General features: G+C 34.9%; 1 long non-coding RNA gene across 1 annotated transcript; it reads left to right on the plus strand.

The window, feature by feature from the left end:
* Window positions 1-1971: 1971 nt before the first annotated feature.
* LOC122148869 lies at window positions 1972-4444 on the plus strand. The gene is made up of 4 exons (XR_006162680.1): window positions 1972-2313; window positions 2415-2542; window positions 3396-3464; window positions 4318-4444. It is a non-coding gene; the product is annotated as an uncharacterized LOC122148869 (long non-coding RNA).
* The last annotated feature ends 12555 nt before the right edge of the window (window positions 4445-16999 follow it).

Here is a 16999-nt window from a genome sequence, read left to right on the forward strand (position 1 = left end):
GAAAACATGGCTTGCTGTTTTGTGATTGTGGTGTGTGTGTGTGTGTGTTTTTTTTTTTTTTGTGTTGTTTTGTTTTTTTGGAGGGTTAGGGAGGAGTAGTTTTTTGTGTGTTTTTTTTTTACAGGAGTATTCTACAATGTGGACTTTATGCTGGATTTGTGAGGGTTCATAAGGCTTTTGTTGCTCTAGTGTGCATGAGGAGCCTCTCTGTGAGCTTTCCAATGAGCTCAATGGCAGGTTTGGCTTTCGTAAAGTGAGTCTAGATGTGTATGTGATGCCATTCTGTGAAATTCACACTCCAGTGCAGAATACCGGCTTCCATCTTGCCCTGCAGTACTCACATGGACAAGAGGTCTTTTTCCTGCCTGGATTTTCTTCTTGACCATCCTGAATGAATGGAGAGATGGGATGAGTGACACCACATCTTCTTGGAAAGCTTTGTGTGATCTTCAGACGTCCAGGGAAAGTCCTACTGGCACGTTGGAATGATTTATTGCGCTGTGAAGTTCTAAATGATGATGTCGTTGCAGGTGCTACCAAATGTGAAAAATGCAAGTGCCAGATCTTCATCCATCAGCGGAATGGAAAAATTAAATAACTGCCACAGATGTCCTACAATTTTTCATTTTCTTTTAGTTGAAAACTGCAGTTTATCTCCAAGCAGCAGCTCCCAAAAGCTGCTAATGTCATGTGAAATATAACCACTGTTTCTCCACAAAGATGTGTCTTTTTTGTGTGTGTGGGGGTATATTGTATATTGTGACAGGCATTTAGACAGCGATTTGTGTGTTAGTCAGTATATGTATGTGTGCATATACAGTAAGTAATGTGCGACTGTTTTACAATCCCAGACAGATTAACCAAACTACTCCCGCTGTATGTTTTCTGGATTGAAATACTGTCAGGAATGTAAATTTCTGTTTCTCTTCCTCTTCGTCTTACAGTGAGGCATTTAAAGCTTTTGACCTGTAAGCACAACCAGCACTGGCTAAGACTCACTGGAGCTGCTGCTTTTGTGAAAGAGTTTCCACAGTTCCATTGTGCCGAATGACCTGGAGACTGTGTTGTAGAATTAATGTGGAAGTATGGCTTCACAAATATTTAGCTTTGTTTGTTTTTGGAATGAGTTTAAGCTCAAATTAATGAGAAAAGAATCACCAACCGCCAAAGCTGCTTAACAAATGCTAATTAATCTCACACTAATTACACAGACCACCTGATCCTGTCTAATCCATTCATTATTGAGTTTATGGGTGTGTGTGTGTTGTATATTTGCATGTAGTTTGTCATATGTGTTTATATTATTTTCAGTTATAATTTTATTGAGATTTTCTTCTTATTAATAATAATAATAATAATAATATAAAAAAATCAAGAAACAAGATAAAATAAATATAATTTTTATATTTAAATGATATGTTTAAATAGAGTAATAAAATATAAAAATGTATTTTTATAAATTATATAAAAAAATAGGGATGCACCAATATTTTTTTTTAACAGTTGATATTACTGTTTTTTTTATTATATTATTTTATTTGTTTATCAGTACAGTGTTGGTCAGTATGAAAGTGTTTTTGGCTGATACTGAATACTGAATTTTTATTTATATGAAATAGTTGGAAGAGTCAGATGTTTCACCAAAAAAATACAATTTCTTGTGCATTTGACATGAACATCTGGCGTGGTGAATGTGCGTGTTTGTATGTGTGTGTGTGTGTTTGTGTGTGAGCATGTTTGTTCATGTGTGCGTCACATGGTGTAATCAGTGCTCTTAATGAGCATGTGTAATTATTGTTAGATAATCATTAGATTTTTTTTCAGTTTTTTTTTTTTTTTTTTTTTTTATTATCTTTTTTCATTCAAGTCTCTGCTTTTGTCTCCTCCTGTTAAACCAATAAAACAACCACCTCATCAGTCTCTGTCAGGTGAAGTTCATCTATCAAGCTGTGAAGCAATAGCTCATCAAATAAAGTTAAATCAGATTCTCGTCTAGCGGCAACAACCACACATGGGTTTGGATTTGGTTCTGATGTGTTTACTTTCTCCAGCCGTTTGAAAAGAGCACATTTGGTCCTCTGGCAGTGGTGAGGACCAATCAGAGAACCCCACTTAAAAGGGTTTGGTTAGACCTAAACAGTCCAAGTCCAGATGATTCTGCTTTAAGAACTGCACGTTGGACCTCCTCTTCCTCACCACATGGATTGTTCCGGAACAGCTAAATCCAAAGATGGCTTGTAAAAGGCCACAAATAATACTTTTAGTTCCTCTCCCATAGATTGGCGTAATTTGTCTTGAAATGTTTGTCTGAAGGTGATGAATGACCTTGTTGGTTTCTTTGACCGAGCCAAAGTGACATGGCAAAAACTCTCTTTTAATCACATTCACTGTTGTTTAACTCCTTTTTTTTACAGGATGACTAAATACATACTAAAACTTCAAAAATGAGACATAGTTGAGTGTAAGTGATCCTCTGGGACGGATAAAAGCCTTCATATTTCAGGGCTGAGTCATTGGGCAGCTCGACTCGTTTTAGATGCCAGTGAGTAATGGACCACACCGTCCAAAGCACATGCCCAAGAGTTTATGAGTTTAGTGTTTGATAGCTGACAGCTTTGTTACTTATTTAGAAGTTGATGCTGAAGCTACTTAAAAGAATGAAAATGTGTTATTCTTAAAGTCTCTAAAAATACTCACCTTTGATGTAACTTTTGAGGTGCACTTGCATACCAGTGCCATGTTTGATGTTCATTATGGCATGCACTATGTTTAGTTGTGTGTAATAGTAAATGATGTGACAAAGGGTATGTTTTTCAACAAATAGCAGCCTCACTTTCTGTCCATTTCTCACACAAGGACATAGTATGGCTTCAGAAGACTTGTAGTGTACTATTGTTCAAAAGTTTGGGGTCAGTAAGATATTTTTCATCTTTTTGAAAGAAGGGCGCTTTTAAAAAGAACTGTTTTCTCTTTGAATATGGATTAAAATGTAATTTATTCCTGTGATGCAAAGTTAAATTTTCAGCATCATTACTCCTGATCCTTTGATCCTTCAGAAATCATTCTGATATGCTGATTTGCTGCTTAAGAAACATTTCTCATTAGTATCATGTTAAAAACTTTTTTTTTTTTTGTGTGTGGAAACTGATCTTTCAGGATTATTTGACAAGTAGAAAGTTCCAAAGAACAGTATTTATTTAAAGTAGAATTCTTTTGTAACTTTTGTAAATACCTTTACTGTCACTTTTATCAGTTTAATGCATTCTTTCTAAATAAAAGGTCATTTCTTTCAATAATAATAATAATAATAATAATAATAATAATCTAATTGACCCCAAACTTTAATGAATATGGACTGTATGGACTAATTTTATTGTGTTTTTCTTTTTTTGCAGATTAATAGCACCCATTCACTTTCGTTCTGTAGTAAAGAGCAGCTTGGACTTCATGCAAAATATATGATGGTGAGTAAATAATGATAGAAGTGCATTTTTGGTGAACTATTGCTTTGAGCTACTTCAGTTTAAATCTAGCAGCGGATCTTTCTTTATATGCGGAGCAGCATTTTGGAGCTCAGAGCTGAGGACCACTGTTAAATCAATCAGCTCAGAATGAGAACTACTGTTCCAAAGCGCGCACCATGACTTTTTCCAACACACACAGCGCTGTTCTATTTCAGTGTTCCAGCACTGTACATTTGAGGCTTTGCTGATGAATCCTCTTTTACACGTGAACATCCATCTTAGATGATCTGATCACAAGTGCAAAAACCTTTGGATTGGGATTTGGAAACGTGATTTTGCTTTCCAAATCCTAAGTCCAAAACTTTTTGTACTTGGAAAACATTTGATCACAAAACAAAAATGCATGCACATCATTATGTTGCACTGCTATTCAAAGGTTTATTTTATTTTTTTAAGTTTTTGAAAGAATACTCTCCGAGGCTGCATTCATTTGATTAAAAATACAACAAAAAGAGTAATATTGTGAAATATTATTACAATTTAAAATAATTGTTTTGTTGTTTTTCCTGATTAATATTTTTGTGGAAACTGTGACTTTTTCAATGAATAGAAAGAACAGCATTTATTTGAAATATAATATTTACTGTCACTCTTGATCAATACTTTTGGAGCCACAGCACAGGCATAAAACTTTATGGAGCATGCCTTCAATCACTTGACACATAATTGACATTAAATAAAAGTGTCTGTTAAATGAATAAATTTTAATTATTTATTTGTAGATCATGTGAAGTATCGGTTCTTCCAGTTATCTTTGCAGCTCTGCACTGTGCTTTTTATCCTTATTCTTCAGGATGCAATCGAACACCACAAGGACAAACAGAGTCAGAGAGAGAATTCGACAGAACCTTGACTCCGGACCCCTGGGATGCCCTCCTGCTGAAGATGTGAGACTGTGAGGTTATTTTAAGAGACATATTTGGGTTTTTTTTATTAATGGATTTTTAGAATTAGGGGTTTTGAGGCGGGACATTTGAGATGACTATGAATGCGGTTGAGTGGATTGGGATTTGTGAAGGGAGTTTGTGAGAGGATTTTTCCAGCTCAGTTTGCCACTGCAGGCCCATTGACCAGAATCATTTCCAACCTTTTTGACATTCACAGTTAAACAGACTGTTTTTGTTACTATGGAAGCTTGTTTCAGCCAAGGAATAATAAAAAAAGGGAAGTGCAAATTTATATGCAGATTTAAACATTTATTCTGTGACGGAAACAGAAAAACAGAAAAAGGTCAGAACTGTGGGATGTGAACTCAGAATTCTGAGGAAAAAACTATTAACTTTCAATTCTGCAGAAGAAAGGTCAGAATTGTGAGATATAAACCCGCAATAGCAAGAAAAAAAAGGAACATAAGTTGCTATTACCTTTTTTATATTTTTTTATTGTGGGGAAACAGAAAAACAGAATTCTTAGGGGGAAAAGATATAACCTACAGTCCTGAAATGAAATGTCCAAATTGTGAGAAAAGTTGCAATTACCATTTAAACTGTTTTATTCAGTACAACTGAGAGATGTGAACTCAAAATTCTGAGAGAAAAATGTCAGAATTGTGAGATTTAAATTGCGAGTTTATAACTTATAAAAAGAATGAATCATGATATGTGAATCATAATTCTGAGAAAAAAAAGTCAAATTTGTGAGATGTGAACTAAGACTTCTGATTAAATGTTTTTTTATTCCGTGGTGAAACCAGAAACACATTGTGAAAAGCGCTATACACAGAAGAATAACAGAAAATCATTCCCAGTCTTCACACAAAATGAAACAGCGGCACAGTCTACATTAGGACACGTCTCATTAAAGAAAATCATTCTTATTTTAAAGACGACTTCAAAGGGAGCTGACATCAGATACGGATTGTTTGAGATGCCTGCTGTGACATATATCGAGACTCTAGCATGACTGTTGTGCACTAACATAGCATGCTTCTGTGCACCTCTATGCTGGACGCCTTGCAAAAGGTTTCATTCCTGGCTCGCACTTCTGGAGCACAAAGGGAAAAGAGGAATCTTGCCCTCATCTGTCATGCCAAGCCCTGCCACAAAAGAGCTTCATTTAGGAGGCTTTAGACCCTGCCAGCTTGAGTGTTGGTTGCTGCAGCCTGTAATTTGCAGCCATGCAGATACTGGAGTGCTTTTTCTAGCCAGTGACGTCAGTGTGAGCACCCAGACTGAGCCTTGTTTTTCTCAGGCATGGAATAATTGTGTTTACTGGGACATTTAGCATGAGGCACAGATGGATTGTTACATTAGCTCTAGACAAGATGTTGACTAGCCAAATGACCTTTGTTTTTTTTTTTTCACTGCAGAAATAAACAGAGAAAGACTGGCACAAACAAACACACAAACAGACACACACACTCACAAGAATGAGATTTCAACTAATTTATTTTATTAATTAGTTATATACTGTTATACAACTTTAAAAGTATATATATATATATATAATATATATATATATATATGCACAAACACACACTGTATATTTAACTATATATATATATTATATGAATACTGAGATGAAAAAGTTGCAGTTATATAATACACAATATCAGTCGAAGGTTTTGGAATAATAATATTATATATATATATATATATATATATATATATATATATATATATATATATATATATATTATATTTATTATATATATATATATAGAATATATAATGAATAATTACACCCCAACGGTTGAAAGTTTGAAATTAAATAAATTAATTACTTAAGATTTATGTTTTTAAAAGTCTCTTATGCTCACCAAGGCTGTTCTATAAAAATACATTAAAAACATTAATATTATGAAATATTATTACAATCAGTCTTCAGTTTCACATGATCCTTCAGAAATCATTCTAATATGCTGATTTGCTCCTCAATAAATATTTCTTATTATTATAAATGTTGAAAACAGTTGTGCTACATATTTTTATGAAAACCGTGATACATTTTCATCAGGATTCTTTGATGAATAAAGTTCAAACAAACAGCCTTTATTTAACATAGAAATCTTTTTAACATTATAAATGTCTTTACTGTCAGTTTTGATCAATTTAATGCATCATTCATGAATAAAATGTATAAAATATAATATTATAAAATCCTTTAATATCACTGACCCCAAGCATTTAAACAGTAGTGTATGTTTATCATTTTAATTCACATAAAAAAAAAAAATCACATTTATTATTTAATTCACATTTTTAATTGCAATTACAAAATATAAAATGATATATATTTTTGTGTTTGATATTAATTGTTTGTGCATTAGATCTCAATTGCACTGAAGGATTTGGCCACCCAGAACACCCTAGTGTATTTATGAATACTATAGCAACACAATAAATACTCAGAACTCCTCAGTAAACCAAATAACAAAACTACCATCTCAAAAAATCAGTGCTATTGTTTGACCATTGTATTGGATGTGAAAAAAGGGGCATCTCTGTATTCATCATGCATGAATAGAAGCATTGTGTACAGTATCCAGGTATCCAGGAGGTGTGTCTATAGATCAGAAAATGATACAAGCTCAAAGCAGATTGAGCTTTATATCCAATAATGACGGTTTCAAAGAGTCAGCAAGCAGGCTGTGGGTGTATCATGGCTTATAGTTTATCCGAACAGTAATATTTCTAAAACAGAGTTGCATTTCATAGATGCAATAAACGAACTTGATATTTATGGCTGTGCTCTGTATAAAGGAATAATTCACATAAACTTCTGAGGCAAATTTACTAAACAGAAGAGCAGCACTTCAAAGTCTAATAATCCAGTTTAAGCAACCTCAAAATGAGCTGGAATAGCCCTGCATTATGATTAATTCAATTCAAAGTCATTTTTCTTTAGTGGAAACATAACTCTTTTATATGTAATTTAGGCTTTTTATAGAAATATATAAACCATGAAAGTAGTCCATAAAATATTTCAAGTCATCAGAAGCCATATGATAGTTTTATGAGGAAAAGACTGAAAATGTATTTGTTCCCATCAAATAAATGCCCATATCAGCTATCATAGAAAATCAGCTTAGTCATTTGTAGATAAGACAGGTTAGAGTTAGTTATGTCTTTGTGACTGAATATGTTCAATAGGCCGAAGTGTTTTCACAGGTGTCCTGTCATTGTGTGTTTGTTTTCTGGGGGAAACCCACACACGAGTGTGAGCAGACATGTTTACTTAACGTGACAACATGCTGCTGTAATTCAAACGTATAGTGATCTAGAAAAACAAGATAATGAGTCTCACAAACACTTCAGGTCATGCTACTCTACACAGGTAGGCTGCGCTTGGCACAGACTGAGGGATTGTCTCTTCTGCCGGGGTTTATTTACAGGAAGTGTTCGGGTTTGTCCTTTGTGGTGATAAGAATCTGCCAGATAGAAGCTCTAGACTGGTTATTGTCTGGTGGAGAGAGTTGTGAGGAAGTCATCAAGCCATAAGCACAGCAGGGGTGAGAGACACGGGCTGATAAGGAAATCCAGACAGCAGCATCCCGACTGACCTTGTTTGTGTAGAAACCTTGTCGTGTTGAATGTTGAATGAAACCTTGACCTTGTTGTTGTGCAGAAACGTGTTACACCTTTTTACACTGTCTGAGAAGCTCTGCTTGACTAAAACAGCAGGTTTGTGATGTTTGATTCAGTGAACAGACATCTAAGGTCCATCTGAGGCTTTCTATTCATCAAAGAATCCTGAAGAAAATGTATCATGGTTTACACAAAAATATTAAGAAGCACAACTGTTTTCAACATTGATATATTTTTTTCTTGACCATATTAGGATGATTTCTGAAGGATCATGTGACACTGACTGGTGACACTTTCAAGCTTTTCCATCACAGGAATAAAATACATTTTAAAATATAACAGAAAACAGTAATTTAAAGATATTAATATTTTATAATATTACCATTTTAATGTGTTTTTTTTAAATCATATAAACAGATTTGATTTGCAAAAAGACTTAAAAAATATGTATAAAAAATGTCTGACTCCAAACAATTTATTTTATTTTATATTGTATTTTTCATTCTATTTTATTGTATTTTATATTGTATTTGATAAGTCTGGATAAGGTACTTGCTCACTAAAAAAACAAAAAACAAAAAAAAAAGCTCTGAGGCTTCAGACATCACTGGGTTTGCAACAATTTCTGATGTACTGTAGAATAATCAGTAGGTGCTTGAAAATCATACGTGACTGGTGCACTGAAGGACTGTTATTTGATAATAGTTTCTTCAAACTCCTCAGTATCTTCCAAAGATTCAGTGTCTTTAATGATTAACCCAGTTATTAGCTCTTCCTCAGAGATGCTAATTGTCGCAGCTTGGTTTCTTGTAAATGTGAATATTTCTTGTGTACTCTGACTCCTGGATGTTGCAAAACACCAACCAATAAGTTCACAGGCTTCAATTTTAAGTGAGCTTTTGCCATGCAAGATTTATTGTTGTATTTGAGACTAATACTAACCACTGTTCCACAATTATTCTATAATTAATCAGAAAGTTTTAGAGTGATTGCTCTGTTCCATTTTTGTAATAATTTCCCTAGAAGCTGTATTGTTCCATTACTTTAGGCCATGATGCAATACAGTGCAAAACAAAAATCCATAAATATGTGTGAGCATAGCATGGCCGTGACTCATCATGAGCAGATCATTCTGTCATGAACTTCAATGTGATCTCAGTATGAGTGTCATTTCTTTGCGGTTTGATTATTTATCTTTTTTTTTTTTATTCTTGTGGCAGACCCATGTGAGAAACGCCAGTAAAGTGGAACTTCTTCTTAAGTTAAGTGTTTTGTTTAAGATCACAAGAGAAGTATGATCTGGGATCAAACCCACAGCATTCGTGAAATCATCACAGTGCCTGAACCACCACAACTAGTACCATTGAGCTTGTGTCTTAAGGGCCTTTTGCACCGCAGGAACCTTTTCATAGTACCAGAACTAATTGTGGAACTACCCACTTTTGGGTGTTTTCGCACCGCAGGAACTGGGTGCGATTTTAGTACCGGACTTTTTCGAAAACCAAATTAGCTCCTACTCCGGAGCAGGGTCTAACCAGCACAACTGGTACTACCCGTGACGTAAGTAGACATTGATTGGCCAGACGTGTTTGAAAACGCCCTCACCCGCCAGGATTTAAAACGCTGTGTAACATACTGTAAACATTGTGTCAACTTATTTCACAAGTTTATATAGATTTTGAGGTTCTGGAGTTTGTGGAATTTTTGGCACTGCCAGTTGTGGTTGGAGATTCTTAGTCCTCCTTTCCGTTCTTTCAGTCGCTTTATGTATACATCGACATTCCATGTCCATTATTGTGAAACCCGCGAGACACAACAAAAACACATCTCCGATTACAGCATCCTCCATCCTCCTGTTGTTAACGTTGTTCTTCTTTGTTAACGTTGTTGAAAGCCACGCACAAATGACGTCGCTGTCGACCGGCTAACGTCAAATCCTAGTACACACTTTTGGTGTGAATGCAACCCTTTAAGTGGTACTGAGAAACAGTTTGCGCAAAATCGTCCCAGTACTTAAGTATTGTACATTTAGTTCTGGAACCTAAAACGGTGCGAAAGGCCCTTTAGATCTGGCGAGTAATTACCACAAACACACAGCATGTAAAATCCCTTCTGCACTCAGGATTACCACTGACACCATGTGATACCTCAAAGAGGAAATTATTAAGTTATTTGCTTTTAATTTCACAGCCTCTTTTGTGGCTCAACCCCTCTGTGGATTGTTAAATTTCAGCACAACCTTGTTCAGATCTCATGAAGCCAGAACACGTGATACCCTTGAAACAATCACATTAAATCGCCTGCTGATGTGTGATTCTGGCAGGACATCTGACCTCATTCTAAGAACGAAGATGTTCTGTTCTTCTATATGAAAAGAATACACCCCAATTTCACCCTCCAGTCGACAGAATCAGATGAACTTTGTTTGCACTAATGTCTTTGAAACCTGCCTTTGTAGTTCTTCACTCTTTATCTGAGCTGAGATGAAAGGAACCTGAGCTGACAGTATGTCAGACAGCCGTGTTCCTGCATGATCATCACAGCTGCTGATTGGAGAACCTCCATCTGAACACTGTCTGTGTTTGCTAAGTCAAGCTTCACTATTACCGCTCAGACTTATGGTTAGTGATTTGAACAAACCCCAAACCCTAAGGATTAATATTTTATATGTGACTCATTTTACACAGTTTATGCCAAAAAAATTATAAATTATGTGACTTGTTAAGGAGAGATGTGTTACTTTTTTAAGCAACTTTGCCTAGCGGAGAAAAAATACCCTAGCAACTGTATAGCAACATGCTAAATACTATTGGGAACACCTTATGAAACACATAGCGACATGTTAACATTCACTCAGAACAACTTAGCACTCACCAAGGAATGTTCCAACAACCACTCAAAACACCTCAGCAACCACATAGCAATTTGCTAACAACCACTCAGAATGCCTTAACAATCTTATAGTGACATGCTAAAAAACACCCAAAACATCTTAGCAACTTAATAGGAATGTGCTAAAAACCACTTAAAACACCTCAGCATCCACAATGTGTTAAAAACCACTCAAACAGCCTAGTAACAACCCAAAAGACCCTATAGCAGCCACCAAACAATGCATTAACCAATCGGAGCACAATAATAATTGCATTGCAACTCAATAATGAACACTCAGAACATCTAGCAACCACCAACAGCCGAGTAACAACCCAAAATGAGTTACATAGTAACAACCAGCTATGAGTTACATAGCAACCACACACAACACCCTAGCAAATACCTAGTAATGCCTTAACCAATTGGAGCACAATACTAATTGCATTAGAATGCAATGATGAACACTCAGAACATCAAGCAACCACCAAGAAACCACCAAGAGCCTAGTAACAACCCAAAACACCCTAGCAACCAGCTAGCAATGCCTTTACAACCAATCAGAGCACAACACTAATTGCATAGAAAAGCACAAACATTGAGAACATTTAGCAACCACTAACAGCCTAGTAACAACCCAAAACACCCTAGCAATCAGCTAGCAATGCCTTAACAACCAATCAGAGCACAATACTAATTGCATAGAAACACACAAACAAACACTGAGAACATCTGGCAACCAAAAACAGCCTAGTAACAACCCTTAACAACCTAACAATGCCTTAACCAATCGGAGCACAATACTAATTGCATAGCAATGCAATAACAAACATTCAGAACGTCTAGCAACCACCATCAGCCTAGTAACAATCCCCAAAACCATAGCAACCAGACAGTAATTCCCAAGCAACCACACACAACACCCTAGCAACAACCTAGCAATGCCTTAACCCATCAGAGCACAATACTAATTGCATAGCAATGCAATAACAAACACTCAGAACATCTAGCAACCACCAACAGCCTAGTAACAACTCAAAACACCCTAGCAACCACCTAGCAAAGCCTTAACCAGTCGGAGTACAATACTAATTATATATCAATTCAATAACAAACACTCAGAATGTCTAGCAACCACCAACAGCCTAGTAACCACCTAAAACACCCTAGCAACCAGCTAGTAATTCCCAAACAACCACACACAACACCCTAGCAACCACCTTAAAACTAGTGAAAGTTTTAATTGTATGTTTCAGCTGCAATTACAGTAGATGTCTTAATTTAGTCGTTTAATTGTGTTGGCAAATGCATCAAAGGCAGAAGCGTCTCAGATTGAGGTTTGATGTTTAGTACAGGTCTTTAAGATTGACGTCATACATGCAGATAATGTCTTACCGTCCGGCTATTATGAGAACTATGCAATTTTTGAGAAGTTGACAAAACTTATAAATTCCAACATAATTGTGATTTAAAATTAAAACTGGATGTCTGAATCATTCCATGATGATGACATACCGTGAATGGATCTTAGTCATGTCTGACTGAATGAGGGGAATTCTACGTTTGAAAATCCACCTCCTCAGGGGCTGTTCACCAAAGCCAAGAGGACTTACACCTTCACGTTGTGACAAGAATATGATAGGCATTGCTGAAATGCTATGTGTCATTCTAATTAATGTGATATTCTCGGAAACCAGGAAAAATGGCAGAGTTACTCCTCCTTTTTAAGTCTAGGTTGCCTGGAGCAGATTCTAGACCACCGGTTCCCATGGAAGCTGATTTTGATTGACAGGAGGGTCTGTCTGATGCCACAGACCCTTTGTCAACTGGACAGATCTTTGTTGAAGAAACACAGGCTAACAAAGACACTGTAGTCATTTGCCTGTCTTTATGATGTGTGTAATTACAAGATTCCATAACAGCGAACTATAATTAAGGCAGTTTGGGGTCAGTAAAATTTGATTTATTTATTTATTTTATAAGCAGTGATTTCTTGAATGTACAACAAGTTCCATGGAAAAATGGGATATAAAGGATGCATTCCATTAAGTGTGTGATTTGACATGTCTTGTAATATCAGAAGAGAAATTCCCTTCATTAAGAGCAGGTTTAAGTGTAAATGAGTAATCCATAAAAAGTCAGAGGGTTTGGTTTCCGTAGCCTTAGGGCTGTGTTTTAGTCTCAGGCAGGTATGGGCAGGTCTCCCACAGGTGTCTATACTACAACCAATTTCATCTGGAATGATCTTACAACTGATTAGCGAACAGCTCAAACAAGGTTAAAGCTTTAAAGTCCCACATCAGTAGCTTTTTCAGCCTGTTATTTGTTAAACTACCTCAGGAGAGACTCACATGTGAACACTGCCTATCAGTGAGTAACAAAGCAAGCCTTTTTCTGTTTGAACTTTTCTGAATGAACTTTGAATCGTTCCCTTCTCTTTTTTGGCAGAGAGAGTGATTGCTTTGAAGTCTCACTTGCATAGAAACAGGTGATTTTGAATAATATGTTGAATTCAAACTAAAAACACAAAAGCACCATAAACTAGAGCAGTAGTTTTCAGCATTAGTGACTCCTATAGTCTATATACACTATTTCCCTGTGAGCTGAGAAAAGCTAATTTTATTGAATTCCTTGACTTGATTATATTGACTGTAAAATAAAAATAATAATAATAAATGGGGCTGTACAATAATCACAATTTAGCTTAGCAATTATTAAAGGGTGCAATTTAATTAAATAACTAATGCACTGCACATTTTAGAGTGAAGCATGTGGCACATTTCATTATTATAATTATTGAATATTCTTTATTCTTTTTTTATTATTATTTTATACTACAATTGTAAGTTACAACAATTACATGCTTTTGTCTTCATTCATAGCGTTAACATATTCTACTTAGTAGCTTGTTTTCCAAGAGTGTTGATATATATATATAGATATATAATAACTATTATATATATATATATATATATATATATATATATTGATAATATATATATATATATATATATATATATATATATTAACCACAATTAATTTTGTGATTCCAGAAATTTCAAAACTGTTAATAAATAATTTAAAAACTTTTTTGCATGTTTTTAGCATTTCAACTAATTTATATGTTCATAATTAACATAATTAAATATCATTTAAATATTGTTTTCAAACATAATTAACATTTTTTTTTTAATCTTAAAAATTACAACTATAACTTGAAAGTTTTCTGAAGCTCTTTGAACTTATGTTTGTGATTATGGAGTATGACAATGAAAAAAAAAAAAAAATGAAATGAAAGGGGAAATTTTGGGTGATGAATAGGCCTAGTGTCATGTTGCGTTTATTCAGTGGGGTCTGTGGTTGTGAGTCATGCTGGAACTTGATCATTTCAGTGAATCGGGTCACTCTGACAGCTATGATATTCAGATGAGCTTCACACAATGTGAGTCACCTGAAGAGATCAAGAAACAGACAATGTGAGGATCCATAAAGTAAAAAAATAAAATAAATAAAAAGTAAAAGAACACCACACAAATATCAAAAAATTTTCTATATGGATGGATAAAATATTATTTGTAAAAATACATAAAACACACACACCACCCACACACACCACACAACACACACACCAGGCACACATAATATATATATATATATATATATATATATATATATATATATATATATATTAGTGGTGTCAAACTATTATTCCTGATTAATCACATTCAAAATAAAAGTTTTTGTTTGCATAATATATGTGTGTGTTCTGTGTACATTTATTATGCATATATAAATACGTACATGCATGTGTGTGTATTTACAAATACGTAATTAATATACACAGCACACATACATATGTAAAACAAAATCTTTTATTTTGGATGCGATTAATCACGATTAATCCATTTGCCAGCACTATCTATATATATAATATAAAAATATCTAAATATATATATAGATATATATAATATATATATATATATATATATATATATATATATATATAATATGTATATAATACCCCACACACCACACACACACCACACACACACACACACACACCCACACACACACCACACACACAGTGGGTATAGAAAAGAATCTGCCCCCCTCCCCCTTGAAATAATCACATTTTGTTGCTTTGCAGTCTGAAATGAAGATGGACACAGTTTTTGTTTCATTTAACAAAAACTGTGTCCATGAATTTAACAAGAAGAACAAAACAGTGTCATTGTGTGCATGTGACAACAATATCACAAATTCTCCACAAATGTGGCTTGTATGGGAGGGTTGCAAGAAAAAAGCCACTCCTCAAGAAAAACCACATGCAGTCACGACTGAACTTGAGCAGTTCTGCAAAGAAGAGTGGGTATATATTGCAAAGCTAGTAGAGACATAACCCAACAGACTAAAGGGTGTAATTAAAGCAAAACTTGGTTCAACAAAATACTGACAAAATGAGGTGATCTTTTTTCCAACTGTGAAAAAACAGTGAAACAGTGATATATATATAATCTCATGAAGGTGTTTGTTCATATTTAAAATGACTATATGTGTAGTCATTTTATTATTTTTTGTTTCTTTGTATTTTATCATATGACCTACGATAGTTCATGTCTACCTGTAAACGTACTTTGATATAACAGAGCTGTTGGACACTGGTAAACTAATGGGTCAATGTAAGTCCACAGCGCCATCTGCTGGATACTGTGAAGAAGAACAAGTTATTTTACTACATGGAATTTTCCATAGGCAAATTTCATTGTGCCAAAGACAGAAAGTATGATGGTTGTTTATTTATTTTGTCCTTCATCAACCTCGTTAAATTCAAGGATGAATGAACCACACGGAAGAGGTGTGTTTGTGATATGCAAATCAAATGTTTGTTTGTTTGTTATGGTAATTTGTACCCCTAACCTGACCACGACCAAATGACTTTCTGAGCCATTAAAGATGAACACTTAATACATTATATAAATAATTTATAATTTGCATTTTATTTAGCTTCAAAGCACTTGTTTTGTTCTTCATCTGCACAAAACTGAATGATTGATACTTGTTACTCCGTGATGCCTGAATTAATAGGTTTGTGTGCATGCAGTCCCACAATGCCCCTTGAGCTGAAAGATTCCTTCTGCCTTTGGAAACACGCCCTTCGGCCCTTTAGAGGAGCTGGATTTCTTCACAAAAGGCTCAGTGTCAGGTGTTTGCCTTCAAACTATTTCATCCAGTCCTTCGGTTTGGTGTCATCTCCTCACGTGACTTGCGATATGGCCATTATTTGAATGGAGCGTTTACAATGAGAAAGCAGAAGCTGAGAGGTTTGGGTTTGTAAGGTAATACAACAAGTGTAGGCTCAAATGTCAGGCCGATAAATAGTGGAAAAATGATCAGGGTGTGGGTTTGAGGAACAGAAGCTGCTCTGCTTATGTCACTGTCCCATTGAAAATCCTATTAGTTTATACCCTGTTTTTTTTCCCAGGCTCCAGTAAACCTGTTCTGGGAATGGACTTCATTGTCCCTGTTTTTCAAAAAAAAAAAAAAAAATCAAAGGGTGCCTCTTTTGACATTTATGTTCAGTATTACAGATGAATCACTATGTTTTTTTTTTTTTTTATGCGGTTGCATCTTTTCTGATCGGCACATTTTGGCTTGATATATTTCAGTGCTTTGGTACATGTAATATTATGTAGTTATGGGGAACATATTTAAGCCTATAATCTCTTCCACAAAGTGAAAGGAGCTTAGGAAAGCTTCTTCAGTTTCTTTAGGAAATGCTCAGACATTAATATTACTTAATGTGTACGCTTCATAGACAGCATTTAAATTTAAACACTGTCAGACCCCTGCCCTAAAATGGATCTGTTTTGGATCTGATTTCGCAGAAATTTTCCAAAACAGCAACACCATATCTCACTCAGCAGAGCGACAGCAAGAGGAGACAATTCTAGTAGAAAATATTATAGTGCCGTTTCAACAGTGAACGTGATAAATCCACTTTATGATGATCATCAATTTAAATAGTATTCTGTGGTTAAATTTTATTTGGTATGTATGATTTAATAATAATAATAAAAA

Source organism: Cyprinus carpio, chromosome A19 (assembly GCF_018340385.1).
Source record: "Cyprinus carpio isolate SPL01 chromosome A19, ASM1834038v1, whole genome shotgun sequence".
Classification (NCBI taxonomy): domain Eukaryota; kingdom Metazoa; phylum Chordata; class Actinopteri; order Cypriniformes; family Cyprinidae; genus Cyprinus; species Cyprinus carpio.